The 14,708-nt window shown below is 45.3% G+C and overlaps 1 protein-coding gene across 1 annotated transcript in view; it reads right to left on the bottom strand.

Annotated features, from left to right (window-relative positions):
* Window positions 1–14,708, bottom strand: part of LOC122925886 (oocyte-specific histone RNA stem-loop-binding protein 2-like) — a 65,138-nt gene that overhangs the window by 18,507 nt on the left and 31,923 nt on the right. The gene's annotated exons all lie outside the window — the stretch shown is intronic.

Raw genomic sequence — 14,708 nt, 5'->3', positions numbered from 1 at the left:
TAAAATCACAGTCCACCCACTATTGTCAATGCCAATCGAGGCTAACCCTAAGCACATCCACATATCTCACTACCCATCATTGCATAGATCTCGACATTCCTCATTACCATATTTCAATTAGTTATCACCTGCGCTTATCCTTTACCTTGTCGGTAACATGTTTCTCATTGTGGTCCGCATCCTCCATTCCGTACTGCGCATGTCTCTGCACCGGCGGCTCTGCTCTAAGTCACGCACGCTCGTCAGGACAGAGATCCCGCGATAGCTGACGTCAGCAAACAGTTGAGCGCAGCGTCACAGATCACGCCCACTCGTTCGCGCAGTCCCAGAGTTAAGCATCACGTTGCCAAGGAGATCCCACAGCGCCAGTATACTGGAACCGCGTATGGACCAAAACATGATTCCAGGCCACAGCAGAAATACATTGTTATCACAAGTGCGATCTATACCCATATCGCAACGTAGCAAATATAGACTAGGTCCAATCGAAGTGAAAAACTGGCATTGGTTCCATCACTACCAAACCTACATACCATGAAGGTAAGTGCAGTAAGTGCATAGAGATCTTAAATGGTGACCTAGGATGAATCCAATTCTGACAATTTGTGATCATTGACATAGGTGGAACCTGGGTTATTATAAAAACATACTATGCAAAACACAGATGTGGAACATACACCAACCCTAATCTATACTGGCTACATTAAATTCTATATTCAGCCCATAAGGCTGTAATGATCTCAAGGTGTGGATCCATTTTAATTTCCTTCCTTCTAAGCAATTTATTTTTGTTTTCCCCCCTCTCAGTGGCCCTACAGAGTCTATAGCACGAAAACAGTTTATTAATAGAGTGTCGGCAGTCAATAAAATGTTTCGCTACCGGTTTTTCTATCATGGCCTTCCTAATGGTACTCTTATGCTTGTTAATTTGCTCCCTGAGCTCCATAGTGATTTCTCCCACATAAATGTAGCTACAGGAGTGTACTGTCTTCTCTTCAACTATTGCATAGTTTGTTAATGTGAGTGCTCATGTGTGTGCCTTCAGCACCATCTAGTGACCTTTAGCTGTAAGTGCATCTTCTGCCTTGTTAAACTATGCATATTCATTAGGTCACCTGACTTCCTGCTCACAGTGCTTTCTGGGAAAGAGACAGGCACCTTCTTCCTTTTTCCCTTCATCTCATGGAAGGAGCAGCTGCACATTGTATGTCTCCTACTAAAGCATAGTCGGTAAGGGATTAATGTTTTTGTATAGGTTGTGTACATTGTGCTGTATATTCAGTTATTGTATGTTCATTTTCTTATAGTTTACTTTATCTGCCAGTTAATAAAAAACACAGACTACAGAAACAAGTCTCATCTTATTAACTAGTAGAATGGTGACATCTGCCTGTTGAACTGCATACAGACCCCGGGGGTACATGCTGTGAGAACAGGACAGTAAACGACGACTTCTAGCGAGAGAAGCACACCTGACTACACAGAAGTCTGTTACGGTCCACGCAATATCTGCAAACGGACACCACAGCGACTTCTATACAGTCCAGTGCTGCAAGGGGATAGCTGCTTCAAACAATGTAGATGAATTTGATTGCATACCATGACTGCTCTCTAAGCACAGCGAACAGCATTCCACAGCACAGTAGTTTCCACTCAGTTAAGTGTCTTGAACACCATGTCGAGAAGCACAGTATCAAGCTACAAGACAAGATCAGAGAGGGATGGTTCCTCCTAGTCGTCTTCCGTTAGCAATGCGGCTGCCATTGCCCGCGCAAAGGCAGAAGCCGCAAAGGTCAAAGCAGCCTTTGCCGAACAAGAAATGAAGATGAAAGAAGAAAAGGCACAGCTGGAAATAAAGATGAAAGAAAAGGCAAAGCTAGAGGCTGAGAAAACAAAGCAACAGGCTTCAACAGACATGCAAAAGGTCCTCTTAGATGCAAAGCTAGAGAAACTCTGTAGAGAAAAACGACAGCTGCCATAGCTGAAGCAGAGTTCTTGGAAGCAATGGAATACCCGAAAACCGGAAGTCACCGCAGTGTGCTTAGTCCAGAACTCGGCCAGCAAGATCCTGTACGACACACTTCAGAGTACGTCCATCAACACTCCAGACCAAACACCAATGCTGATCCATTCCCTGGAACTGAAGATTTCACCTATGCCACAGAAGAATCATACCGTCCAAAAGAAAGTCACTCTGAACCCAGTCCTACAAACAAGAAAGCACAAAGCCACGTGACAAAACTCCAGCTAACTTCCCTGCACACCAAGGAAGCCAGCTTCCAGTCCAGCCTACAGAGCCACCGTATCCTACAAGACGGTATGGGCTGGCCTAAGTCAGAGACTCCATACAGGCAGGGCCGGTGCTACCATAAGGCAGACCAAGCGGCTGCCTTAGGGCGCACACTGGGGGAGGGCAGAAAAATGTGACATGGAGGGCTGATGTGACATAAGTGACTTGACATGGAGGGCTGATGTGACATAAGTGACTTGACATGGAGGGCTGATGTGACATAAGTGACTTGACATGGGGGGCTGACGTCTGACATGGGGGGCTGACGTCTGACATGGGGGGCTGACGTTTGACATGGGGGGCTGACGTCTGACATGGGGGGCTGATCTGAGGTCTGATTAACATTAGGGGTCTGATTGCTGGTCTGACCTGAGGTGTAATGGAAAATATTTTTCTTATTATCCTCCTCTAAAACCTAGGTGTGTCAGAGGGCAAAAAATACGGTCCTCAAATCAGCGATTGTCTGAAGCAGAGAGAAGATACCAGGACCACACAGAGGAGGAGCAAGCTGCTGCAGACGGGACCAGGGCCAGGTGAGCTGCGAGGGGGGGGGGGGCGCATAAATGTCCTTGCACCGGCCCTGCATACAGGTCACCCACCGGCCCTGCATACAGGTCACCCACCGCACTGTCACCATGACTTTCCACCTCCAACTAACCATAGCACAATAGACTTTGCCAGGTTCTTTACTAAACGAGAGCTAGTTACAAAGGGACTGGCGAAGTTGAGTGATCGCCCTGAAAACTATAGAGCATGGCGGGCCTCCTTTTATAACAATACAAAAGACTTGGGTCTGTCATACAGTGAGGAGATAGACTTCCTTGTAGATCGGCTTGGAAACTACTCTGTAGAACATGCCAAGAGTATCAGGGATATTAATATAAACTACCCAGAGATTGGCCTAAAAATGATCTGGGATAGACTTGATGAATGTTATGGTTCTGCAGAGGTCATAGAGAATGCGTTGTTTAAAAGAATTGATGAATTCCCTAAAATATCTAGCAAAGGGTTCCAGAAACTTAGGGATTTAAGTGATCTACTGATGGAATTACAGGTTGCCAAAGCTGAAGGGGATTTACCGGGGCTTGCTTTCCTCAACACTGCCAGAGGTGTCAAGCCTATTGTATTAAAGCTTCCCCACAACCCGCAGGAGAAATGGGTCTCCCACGGGTCAAGGTACAAACATACCTACAATGTGCCATTCTGTCCCTTCAGTGTGTTTGTTGACTTTGTAAGGCTAGAGGCTAATATTCGCAATGACCCTTGCTTTGATCTATCACAGTCTTGTGCCACTCCCTATGACCACAGACCACACAAAGGATCAGTGGCAGTGCACAAAACGAACATGTCATCTGCAGATTCTTACAGGAATTACCGCTCCGCCAGCCGCGAAACAGGCAAAGATCCTGGTAAGCAGTGCCCTCTACACAAGAAGCCACACCCTCTTCTGAAGTGCAGAGCCTTTAGAGAAATGTCCATAGGAGATCGCAAAACCTCTCTCAATGAGTACCGCATTTGCTACAAGTGCTGCTCAGCAACATCACATATTGCCAAAGACTGTCAGGTTAGTGTAAAATGCACAGAATGCAACAACTCAGATCACAACACGGCCCTACAGCCTTTCCCATGGACCTCATCACAGAGTAACAGTGCCAGAGAGCATGGCGGGGAGGAAAGTAACTCTGAAGCTAACCCACCAGCAGTTACTTCACAATGCACTGAAGTCTGTAAAGGACTCACAGGAGGCAGGTCCTGCTCAAAAATCTGCCTCACAAAAGTATACCCAAAGGGCTGCAGAGACAAAGCCATCAATGTTTACGCCATCCTAGATGACCAAAGTAATGCGTCCCTAGCCAAATCTACTTTCTTTGACATTTTCAACATCAAAAGGACCCAACACTCATTCTCTAAAGACTTGTGCAGGTACTGTAGAAACAGTGGGGAGGAGAGCTAGTGGCTACTTAATTGAATCCATAGATTGTAAAACGTGTCTTTCCTTACCAACTATTACTGAATGTAACCAAATCCCTGATAATAGACACGAGATCTCTACACCAGAGGTAGCCATATATCACCCCCATTTACAGCGTATAGCCCATCTCTTACCAAAACTCGATCCTAACACTTAGATAATCTTACTCCTAGGAAGAGATATCTTACAAGTTCATAAAACTCGAGAACAGATTAATGGGCCACATCATGCTCCTTATGCCCAAAAGGCATGACCTAGGATGGGTCATAGTAGGAGATGTCTGCTTAGGAAGCATACACAAACCAACTTCCATTAATAACATGCTTACAAGAACATTAGATAATGGACGTCCCTCTATCTTCCAACCATGTAACAACAACTTCCTCATATAGGAATTACCACATAGTACTCACCTACCTTGTTCCTTCATAGACTCTTTAGACCACGACATAGCTTGTGACAGTGACAAAGACCACCTAGGTTTCTCAGTGTTCCAAAGGACCAAGGAGGACAATCAGGTAGCAATGTCCCACGAAGACAGATTGTTTTTAGAAACCATGCAAAGGGAAATCAGTATAGATAAAACATAGTTGGGTCGCACTCCTTCCCTTCAGGCCTCAAAGAAAACGTTTGCCTAACAGAGAGCAAGTCTACAGACGTTTTGTCTCTCCAAGACGTAGCTTCCATAAGAAGCCAGACATGAACGATCACTTTACTTTCATGAGGAAAATATTTGAGAATGGTCATGCTGAGGTAGCTCCCACCCTTAAAAACTCTGAAGAATGTTGGCATTTACCCATATTCAAGGTTTACCACCCAAAGAAACCAGGTCAAATTAGAGTAGTGTTTGACTAGTGCAAAATATGAAGGAGTCTCAAACAAAGTCCTGCTCTCAGGTCCAGATCTTAAGCTCCTAGGAGTACTGCTTCGTTTTCGTAAAGACTCTTGCCTTCATGGCAGACATTCAGCAGATGTTTAATTTCTTTCTCATTAAAGAGGAACACAAACTTTTTTAGATTTCTTTAGTTTATTGACAATGACCCCACAAAAGATATCACGGAGTTCCACATGCGGGTACATATCTTTGTTAACAGCCCCTCCCCTGCAGTTGCAACTTATGGTCTCAGACACTCTGCTCAGGAAGGCGAAATAGAATATGGGTCAGACAATTTGTAGAAAGACTTATGTAGATTACTGTCTAAAATCACTACCCACTGTTGAGGGTGCAATAAGTCTCCTTAAGAGCTCAAGAAATGCTTGCATGCTCGAACCTGAGACTCCACAAAATAGCCTCCAATAGTAAGCAGCTGATAGAAGCATTTCCCTCTCAAGACCATTCAAATGACCTACAGAGCTTAGACTTGGGGACTGACTCCCTTCCTATACAATGTAGCCTTGGTCTCCTCTGGGTTCTAAAATCAGATACGTTTACCTTCCAAGTCAGCCAGGAAGAGAAGCCCTTTACCCGTAGAGGTGTCCTGTCTGCAATAAACAGTCTTTATGATCCCTTGGGATTCCCGCCCCCCGCTACAATACAGGGCAAATCACTACTTAGAGACTTAACTCAGGAGACATTGGATTGGGATCTCCCACTTTCCCCTGAAAAAAGAAATCTATGGATAGAGTGGAGAAACTCCCTAAAGACTATCTAGCCTGCATGTTCCACGTTCTTACGCTCCTGTGCCATCCACAGAAGTAAAAACACAGACTTTACGTATTCTCTGATGCGTCCGTCAAAGCAATTGCCGCTGTAGCTTACCTTAAAACTATAAACAAAGGTCAGTGCCACACAGGGTTTGTCATGGGCAAAGCAAAACTCTCACCACTTCTCAAACATACAATACCCAGGCTAGAACTTTGTGCCGCTGTACTAGCCGTTGAACTAGCGGAATTAATTACATCAGAGATAAACCTAGAGATGAGACACTGAGTTTTATACAGACTGTAAAGTGGTCCTGGGCTACATTTACAACCAAACTAGGCGTTTTTACGTTTAAGCTAACAACCGAGTGTTAAGAATCAGGAGGTCCACTTTCCCAAAACAATGACACTTTGTACCTACTGACCATAACCCAGCAGACTTGGCAACCAGGTCAGTTGCTGCCAGTCATCTTAAGGACACCGTTTGGTTCACGGGTCCTGCTTTTCTATACAACTCAGAACATTCTTCTGCCTGTGACTCATATGAGCTGTTAGATGCAGATTCTGACAAAGATATCCGCCCCCAGGTATCTGTGCTACTTACTGTAAATTCGTGCAATCAGCTAAAGATTCTCTCCAACTTGGATAATAACAGTGTACAAAGATTCCTTAGTGAGCAAGGATGCACTTGGATTTTCAATTCCCCCTCATTCTTCTCACATGGGAGGAGCCTGGGAAAGAATGATTGGCATAGCCCGCAGAATCTTGAACTCTATTTTCCTACAAGTGGGCAATGCTAGACTCTCTCATGAATGCCTTACAACCTTTATGGCCGAAGTCTCAGCCATTATCAATGCCAGACCCTTGGCTCTGATATCAAATGACCCAGGAGATCCAATACTGCTTACGCCTGCCTCTCTACTTACCCAAAAGACTGGTATAGTGAGTGCTCCTTCTGGAGAGTTTGGCACCAAAGATCTCTACAAACGCCAATGGAGACAAGTGCAAGGCCTTGCCGATACCTTCTGGAATAGGTGGAAGAAGCAATATCTTCCCAACTTACAGACAAGAACCAAATGGCACACAGTTAAGCCCAACCTGAAACCCGATTATATTGTTCTTGTTAAAAAGACTCAGGCTCAAAGAAACCATTGGCCTTTGGGCCTCATTACTAAAGTGTTCCCAAGTGAGGACTGACATGTCCGTAAAGTTGAGGTCAAGATTTTCAAACAAAATGAGACCAAACTCTTTATCAGACCTACTTCCGAACTAATCCTACTGTTATCTGTTGAGGACTAATAGTGACATCGGCTGATGTCAAGCGAGGAGTGTACCGTCTTCTCTTCACCAACTATTGCATAGTTTGTTAATGTGTGTGTTCAAATGTGTGCCTTCAGCACCATCTAGTGACCTTTAGCTGTAAGTGCATCTTCTGCCTTGTAAAACTGCATATTCATTAGGTCACCTGACTTCCTGCTCACAGTGCTTACTGGGAAAGAGACAGGCACCTTCTTCCTTTTTCCCTTCATCTCATGGAAGGAGCAGCTGCACATTGTATGTCTCCTACTAAAGCATCGTCGGTAAGGGATTAATGTTTTTGTATAGGTTTTGTGTACATTGTGCTGTATATTCCGTTTTTGTATGTTCATTTTCTTATAGTTTACTTTATCTACTGCCAGTTAATAAAAACCACAGAAACAAGTCTCATCTTATTATTTAGTAGAATGGTGATATCTGCCTGTTGAACTGCATACAGACCCCGGGGGTACATGTTGTGAGAACAGGACAAGGAGCACTGTATCATGTAGATTACACCTCTAGATCTGCAGGTATAGTATTCCCTAATTTTAAAGGGGTTGGACATCCCTCCATTTTCACCCCGGCAGCCCCCCTGACATGAGCATCGGAGCAGTTCATGCTCCGTTTCTCTCCTTTGCCCTGCGCTAAATTGCGCAGGGCAAAGGCATTTTTAGGAGTTCCGGTGACGTACCGGGGCTCTCCATGGGGCTGCCAGTAAAACGGCTAGGGCAGAGCTAAAGCCCGCCCCTCAGAGCCGGTGATGTCACCGAACACACTGCCAGGCGGAGTGTGTTATTGAAAACTAAAAAGCCTGTGCCCTGCACGATTTAGCGCAGGGCACGGGAGCGCATCGGAGCATGAGATGCTCCGATGCTAGCCTCAGGGGGGCTGTCTGGGTGAAAATAAGGGTATGTCCGGGTTTAGCTCTGAACCCGGACAACCCCTTTAAAGGTTTTCCCCACTATATGGATGGATGAAAACATCACCCTTCATAATACTACTACAATTGCAACATGATAGACATGGAAAATTACCAGTTTTCCTTGGCGCCAGTAGGGTCTGTTTTTCCAGTCTTCATCACCTACATTGGATTTGTCCAGTTTATCCCTTATACAGACACTCCGTCACTATGCCATCATTGGGGGTGATGCAAACTCCTTCATAGTTGGCATTCCTCGATGGAGGATGTGCCAATCTTTCCTGAGTATATTTGATATTGCACCACTGTCACCCCCAAAGATGGATACAAAGTGAATTCTGTTCTGACGTTACCCATGTGGATCCGCCTAAAACCGTTTCACGATTGACTGCTAAGACTTTGCTCTTGGTTTTCTGTAATAAAGTATGTGGATATCCCCTGCTCATGAACTTTTGACATCTCATCTGCTCTTGTTAGGGGTCTGTCATTATCAGATACTATTCTACGTACCCGTAGTAATTGGCCCCATGGTAGAGACTCCACCATACTTCGAGGAGGATTACTGTCATACCAATAATGTGTTTTTATCGGTTACCTTTTGGAAGAGATCAGTTCTAATCTCTCCATTCTCAATATATACACGCACATCTAGGAATTGTAGCTCCTCCATAGATGCAGTCAATGTAAACTGTAGCCCCAGGACACCACTATTCAGATGAAGATGAAATTGTTCAAGTTGATATTTGGTCCCACCCCAAATCATAAAAATGTCGTCAATGTAGCACTGCCAGCATAGGACCCTCCCTGCAAACATGGATCGGTATACCAATCTGTCCTCGACCTCCGCCATGAAGATGTTAGCGTAGATGGGGGCCACGTCGGACCCCATGGCCACACCCCGCTTCTGTTGGTAGGTGTCCCTGAAGAGGAAATAATTTTTCCTCAGGACCACCTCCAGGAGGTTGAGGATCAGACGGCACGCGCCCAGGGAGAGTCTCATGCCAGCCAGGGCCACATCTATGACATTAAGACCACAATTATGGTCAATAGAGGTGTAAAGTGAAACATCAAAGCTTACCAACATGTATATATTAGGCAATACAATTTGTTTTAACTTTGAAAGAAAATCGGCAGTAGGAGGGAGCCGAAGTTGCATGGACACGCAGGACCCTGTCCAGAAATAGAGACAGTATTGAAGACTGAGCCCCTGCCCAACACAATAGGTCGGCCCGGGGGATCCACCAAGCTCTTATGTATTTTAGGAAGTCTGTATATCACTGGGATGACGGTTGGCTAATTCTTAAATACCGATTTAAATCATCAATGATTCCTTCATCACTTGCCTTGTCCAGAATACCCCCAAGGATACGCATAATGTCCCATTTGGGATCACCTCCCAAAACCACATAGACCGTTTATTGCACTCAAGCTCTTTAATGGCATGTCTTTCTACAGCAGATAAGCAGATAAATTGGACCCGTTTTGTTTCAAATTGGTACCCTGCAATCAGTGTCGGACTGTGGTACCTAGGGCCCACCAGTAAAATTCATTTTGGGGGGCCCACCGTACGGATACATTCAAATATAATAAATTATATAACAAGTTTTTAATATGAACATAGGCTGGTTAAGGTGCTGTACATGTACTGTATGTATGTAGTGCAGTAAGTCTAATGTGTTATGTGCCACTTGTGCAGGGGGTGGGAGACTAGGGGCCCACCTTGCTCAGGGGCCCACCGGGGGATTCCCCTGTACCCCTGTGGGCCAGTCCAAGCCTGCCTGCAATTCAGCAATATTCCTTTTCACAATATCAATATACATTTCCACTGCATGATTGTTTTGTGGAGGTGAAAAGCTACTTTTGATTCCTCAACCCATACAATTTACATGACAGTTCACCCTTTTCATCATTCTTATTGGACTCAACATTTACGGTATTTGTCATAGAGAAGAATGCCTTCAATCTAAAAACAAAACAAAAAAAACCCACTGTAGATCTAATTCAAACTCAAACCAATCACGGTCACCTGTCGGACAAAAGGTGAGCCCACGGCTCAATACATGTATCTGATCATGACTCAGTTCAACTGAAGAAATGTTCACCACCAGATCTCTAATTTCCTCTGGTTCCTTCTCATCAATCTGCCCCTGTTGGGCCCAGACTGAATCGGTGGTAACTCTTATGGGGCCGGTGGTGTTTCCTTCCACCCCTTCGATATCCACCTCTCCTGCTTTTCTTGCTGCCGCTAAAAAATTAGATGACACCGATTCATCCATGGAATCTGATTCCCCTGTGGTGAATCCAAACCGACCATGGTCAAATCTTCTGCCCTTCCTCCACCTAGATGTGTTCTGTGACTGACGATTACCAGTCTGGCAAGGTCTATAATTGGCAATTGTCTAGATCTCTGTGCCATTTTTCCCTTTTCATACGTTCAACTTCTGACCTGTGTCTGTACATGTTGTGTCACCTTTTCTTTCTGTCCAGCAAAGTCCACTGTGCTCAGAAGACCCTGGATCTGATTCCCCAATTCATTCAAGGATATCTTTAAAGTGTCAACCTCTTTATGTAGATGGTCAATATTCAATAGCATGCGTGCAAACGAATACTTATTATTCACCTCCTCAAATGCTTTGCCGAACTCAGCATTGTTAGGGAATAGATTGGGACGCAGATGGGATCTTAAACCCCTTGGGATCCTTTGGTTTTTAAAATATTCCCTCCATAGTCTCTTAGCCTCCTGTTCATATTTACGCTTGAGCATGTCAATAGAGGGCGCACTCAGGAAGGATGCATCACCCTCACCAGCATTGATCAGGCGGTGTATGTCCTCATCAATATACATATATGCATGCTTGCTTGAAGTCTCATGATTCTTACCCAGACCTGTGGGGGTCTCCATCCTGTGTTTTTCAGACGTATATTCCCAGCACGGTGCACGCTCCCAGGATAGACTAGTAAAAACAATTGTGCAGGAACAGCACACAATGGTCCGTATTTCTTGTAGGGAGATGCAACAGCCCTGCACCAGCCGTGGATCCAATTAGCCAGAAAATATGTAGAAATCAAACAGCGGTGGCAGCATCTCCCATCACGTCATCTTTATTGAGGACTTCACAGCATACAAAAACTGAGCAACGTTTCGGCTGTACAGGGTCCATAAATATTGGGACATGGACACAATTCTAAAATTTTGGGCTCTATACACTACCACAATGGATTTGAAATGAAACCTGATGTGCTTTAACTGCAGACTGTCAGCTTTAATTTGAGGGTATTTACATCCAAATCAGGTGAACGGTGTAGGAATTATAACACTTTGCATATATGTCTCCCACTTGTTAAGGGACCAAAAGTAATGGGACAATTGGCTTCTCAGCTGTTCCATGGCCAGGTCTGTGTTATCCCTTCATTATCCCAATTACAACGAGCAGATAAAAGGTCAAGAGTGTGCTATTTGCATTTGGAATCTGTTGCTGTCAACTCAAGATGAGATCCAAAGAGCTGTCACTATCAGTGAAGCAAGCCATCATTAGGCTGAAAAAAACACAAACCCATCAGAGATAGCAAAAACATTAGGCGTGGCCAAAACTGTGTGGAACATTCTTAAAGAAGGAACGCACCGGAGTGCTCAGCAAAATCATATGACCCGGAAGACCACGGAAAACTGTGGTGGATGACTGAAGAATTCCTTCACAACAGTTGGACGGATCAAGAACACTCTCCAGGAGGTAGGTGTATGAGTGTCAAAATCAACAATCAAGAGAAAACTTCAGAGTGAATATATAGGGTTCACCACAAGATGTAAACCATTGGTGAGCCTCAAAAACAGGAAGGCCAGATTAGAGTTTGCCAAACAACATCTAAAAAAGCCTTCACAGTTCTGGAACATCCTATGGACAGACCAAGATCAACTTGTACCAGAGTGATGGGAAGAGAAGAGTATGGAGAAGGAAAGGAACTGCTCATGATCCTAAGCATACCACCTCATCAGTGAAGCATGGTGGTGGTAGTGTCATGGCGTGGGCATGTATGGCTGCCAATGGAACTGGTTCGCTTGTATTTATTGATAATGTGACTGCTGACAAAAGCAGCAGGATGAATTCTGAAGTGTTTCGGGCAATATTATCTGCTCGTATTCAGCCAAATGCTTCAGAACTCATTGGACGGCGCTTCACAGTGCAGATGGACAATGACCCAAAGCATACTGCAAAACCAACCAAAGTTTAAGGGAAAGAAGTGGAATGTTATGCAATGGCCAAGCCAATCACCAGACCTGAATCCAATTGAGCATGCATTTCACTTGCTGAAGACAAAACTGAAGGGAAAATGCCCCAAGAACAAGTAGGAACTGAAGACAGTTGCAGTAGAGGCCTGGCAGAGCATCACCAGGGATAAAACCCAGGGTCTGGTGATGTCTATGCGTTCCAGACTTCAGGCTGTAATTGACTGCAAAGGATTTGCAACCAAGTATTAAAAAGTGAAAGTTTGATTTATGAGTATTATGTCCCATTGTAATTTTGATGAGAAAAGAGATATTTCTGTAAGCCTGGTGTTGCATTGATACATGACTTGCCACCACCCTATAATGGCGCCGGGAAGAAAGCAGGTGGGTGGACCTGCAAAACATGTGGTCAACAGAATCCCTCCTCCCGTGATACGTGCCTTCCCTGTGGGGTTCCCCACCCACAAAACCACACCTTGGTAACTACTCCCCGGCACGTCCCATCACTTCCCGTGTTAGCTACAGCGCCATCTTGTCCCCAGGCAACGCCCATGAACAGACCTTTAATATCATTCGGTCCGGACCCCCCCGTCACTCCTATGTCACCCTTGCCCCTTCCTACTACCTTGTACCCCATGGTTAACCCGGACGGTACATTCATGCTACCCCACTCACCTGCCACCCTTACTCCTATAATGGTAGGGGGGGCAACCTGATGAAGCAGAACAGGGGGATGCAGATGGTGCTGCAGAATCCACAATGGGCATACAAAATGCACCAGGTAATATGAAGACTCCTTCTTGGGGTACCCCGACAGACTACGGTGATCCGCCAACTTTATCCCTGGCACCACAGTGGACTGTACCCATGACCGTGCGCCCATCACGACGTTCACAAGATCAAATACTGCAGGGTCAGATTACAGAGTTACAAAAGAACTTACAGAAAATTGAGCAGGGAAACCTTGAGACACTGAAAGAAGCCCTAGCACTTAACCGGCCACAGGGACCACCAAAATATGTGTCTTTCACCCCACAACAGTTATTCACCATAGTGAATTTACTGCCTGACCCTGAGACCCATCCTATGCCCTTTTTAAGGAAACTGTCCCAAGTGCATCAAACCTATGGGTGCACATGGTCGGACCTGCAAAGTATAGTGGAAATCAAGACAGGTGAATACTCCACACTGATAATGGATCAAATCCACATCCCTGAACTTAAAGGTGCTAACTTTGACCCCCGGGATCATGAGTCTGGAGAATTCTTTATAGAACTACAGAAATGGGCAAAAGCAAGATTAGCAGACCAATCCACGACATTACAGGATATGACAGGAAAAAGTTGAAACTGTCGAGAAATTTGCTCAGAGGATTAAACAAAATTACAAAGACATGGGTTTTAGTCAGAATGAGCCTGTTCATCTCAGACTCTTGGCCCGCTCGTTTGTCGATGGTCTACGACCAGAGATAAACAAAGCCCTTGTGACCTGTCGCCCCGAGTGGAAATCCTTGACACTAGATATGTTGGAGCAGATTGCAAAGGGTCTAGAGAGTAACACAAAGAAAACCCGTGCTGCTGTGATAGCCGTAATGTCAGGAGAAGATGGTGGAGAACACCCACCCCCTTATGTCTGTTATGGGTGCTGCAAGCCCGGACACATGAAACGGCACTGCCGTAGCAAACATCTGTGGCCAACCAATCAACGGCGACAGGGGGGCACTCAGCCCCCTTCATTGCAATAGGACGCTAGCAAACCAGTGCAGGGAGGGGACATTCCATATATGACAGTCTCTACCCCTCCTACCGGTCCCACCCCTCGAGTGACTCTCGAGGTTGCAGGGAAGGAACTTTCATTTCTTGTGGACACTGGTGCAGCCCGCAGTGTATTATGTGAGACTGCCGTACCTCATTCTTGGTTCACTGACATTCAATTACCTTGTTCTGGACTAGAGGGGGTTGTGCAACATAACCCCGTGACCAAGCCACTCACAGTCACTTCCCCTAGATTCTCCCGGACTAAAACCCCCCAACTCCACCTCCCTGCAGGAGTCATGTCGCAGTTTGTTGTCAGCCAAACATGCCCCTTCAATCTGTTAGGCTCTGATTTTCTTCAGAAAATCCAGGCTAACATACAGTTCAAAGAGGATGGAACAGTCACCCTCGGTACAGCCCTACACCCGGAGGATACTTGCCTCCTTATGGTATTAACCACACTTCAGGACACTGACTCATATGAACAAGGGGATTCGCTGCAAACCATTTTGCACCTCATCCCCGATACTATGTCCTCTGTTCTGCAACCCTGGCAAGCAGATCACCCGGATGTGGAACTCCTCCAGTATGTGGATGACCTTCTCTGT

The sequence above is a fragment of the Bufo gargarizans genome, chromosome 2 (assembly GCF_014858855.1).
Source record: "Bufo gargarizans isolate SCDJY-AF-19 chromosome 2, ASM1485885v1, whole genome shotgun sequence".
In the NCBI taxonomy this organism is placed as follows: Eukaryota; Metazoa; Chordata; class Amphibia; order Anura; family Bufonidae; genus Bufo; species Bufo gargarizans.
This window is presented reverse-complemented; position numbering and strand designations above follow the sequence as displayed.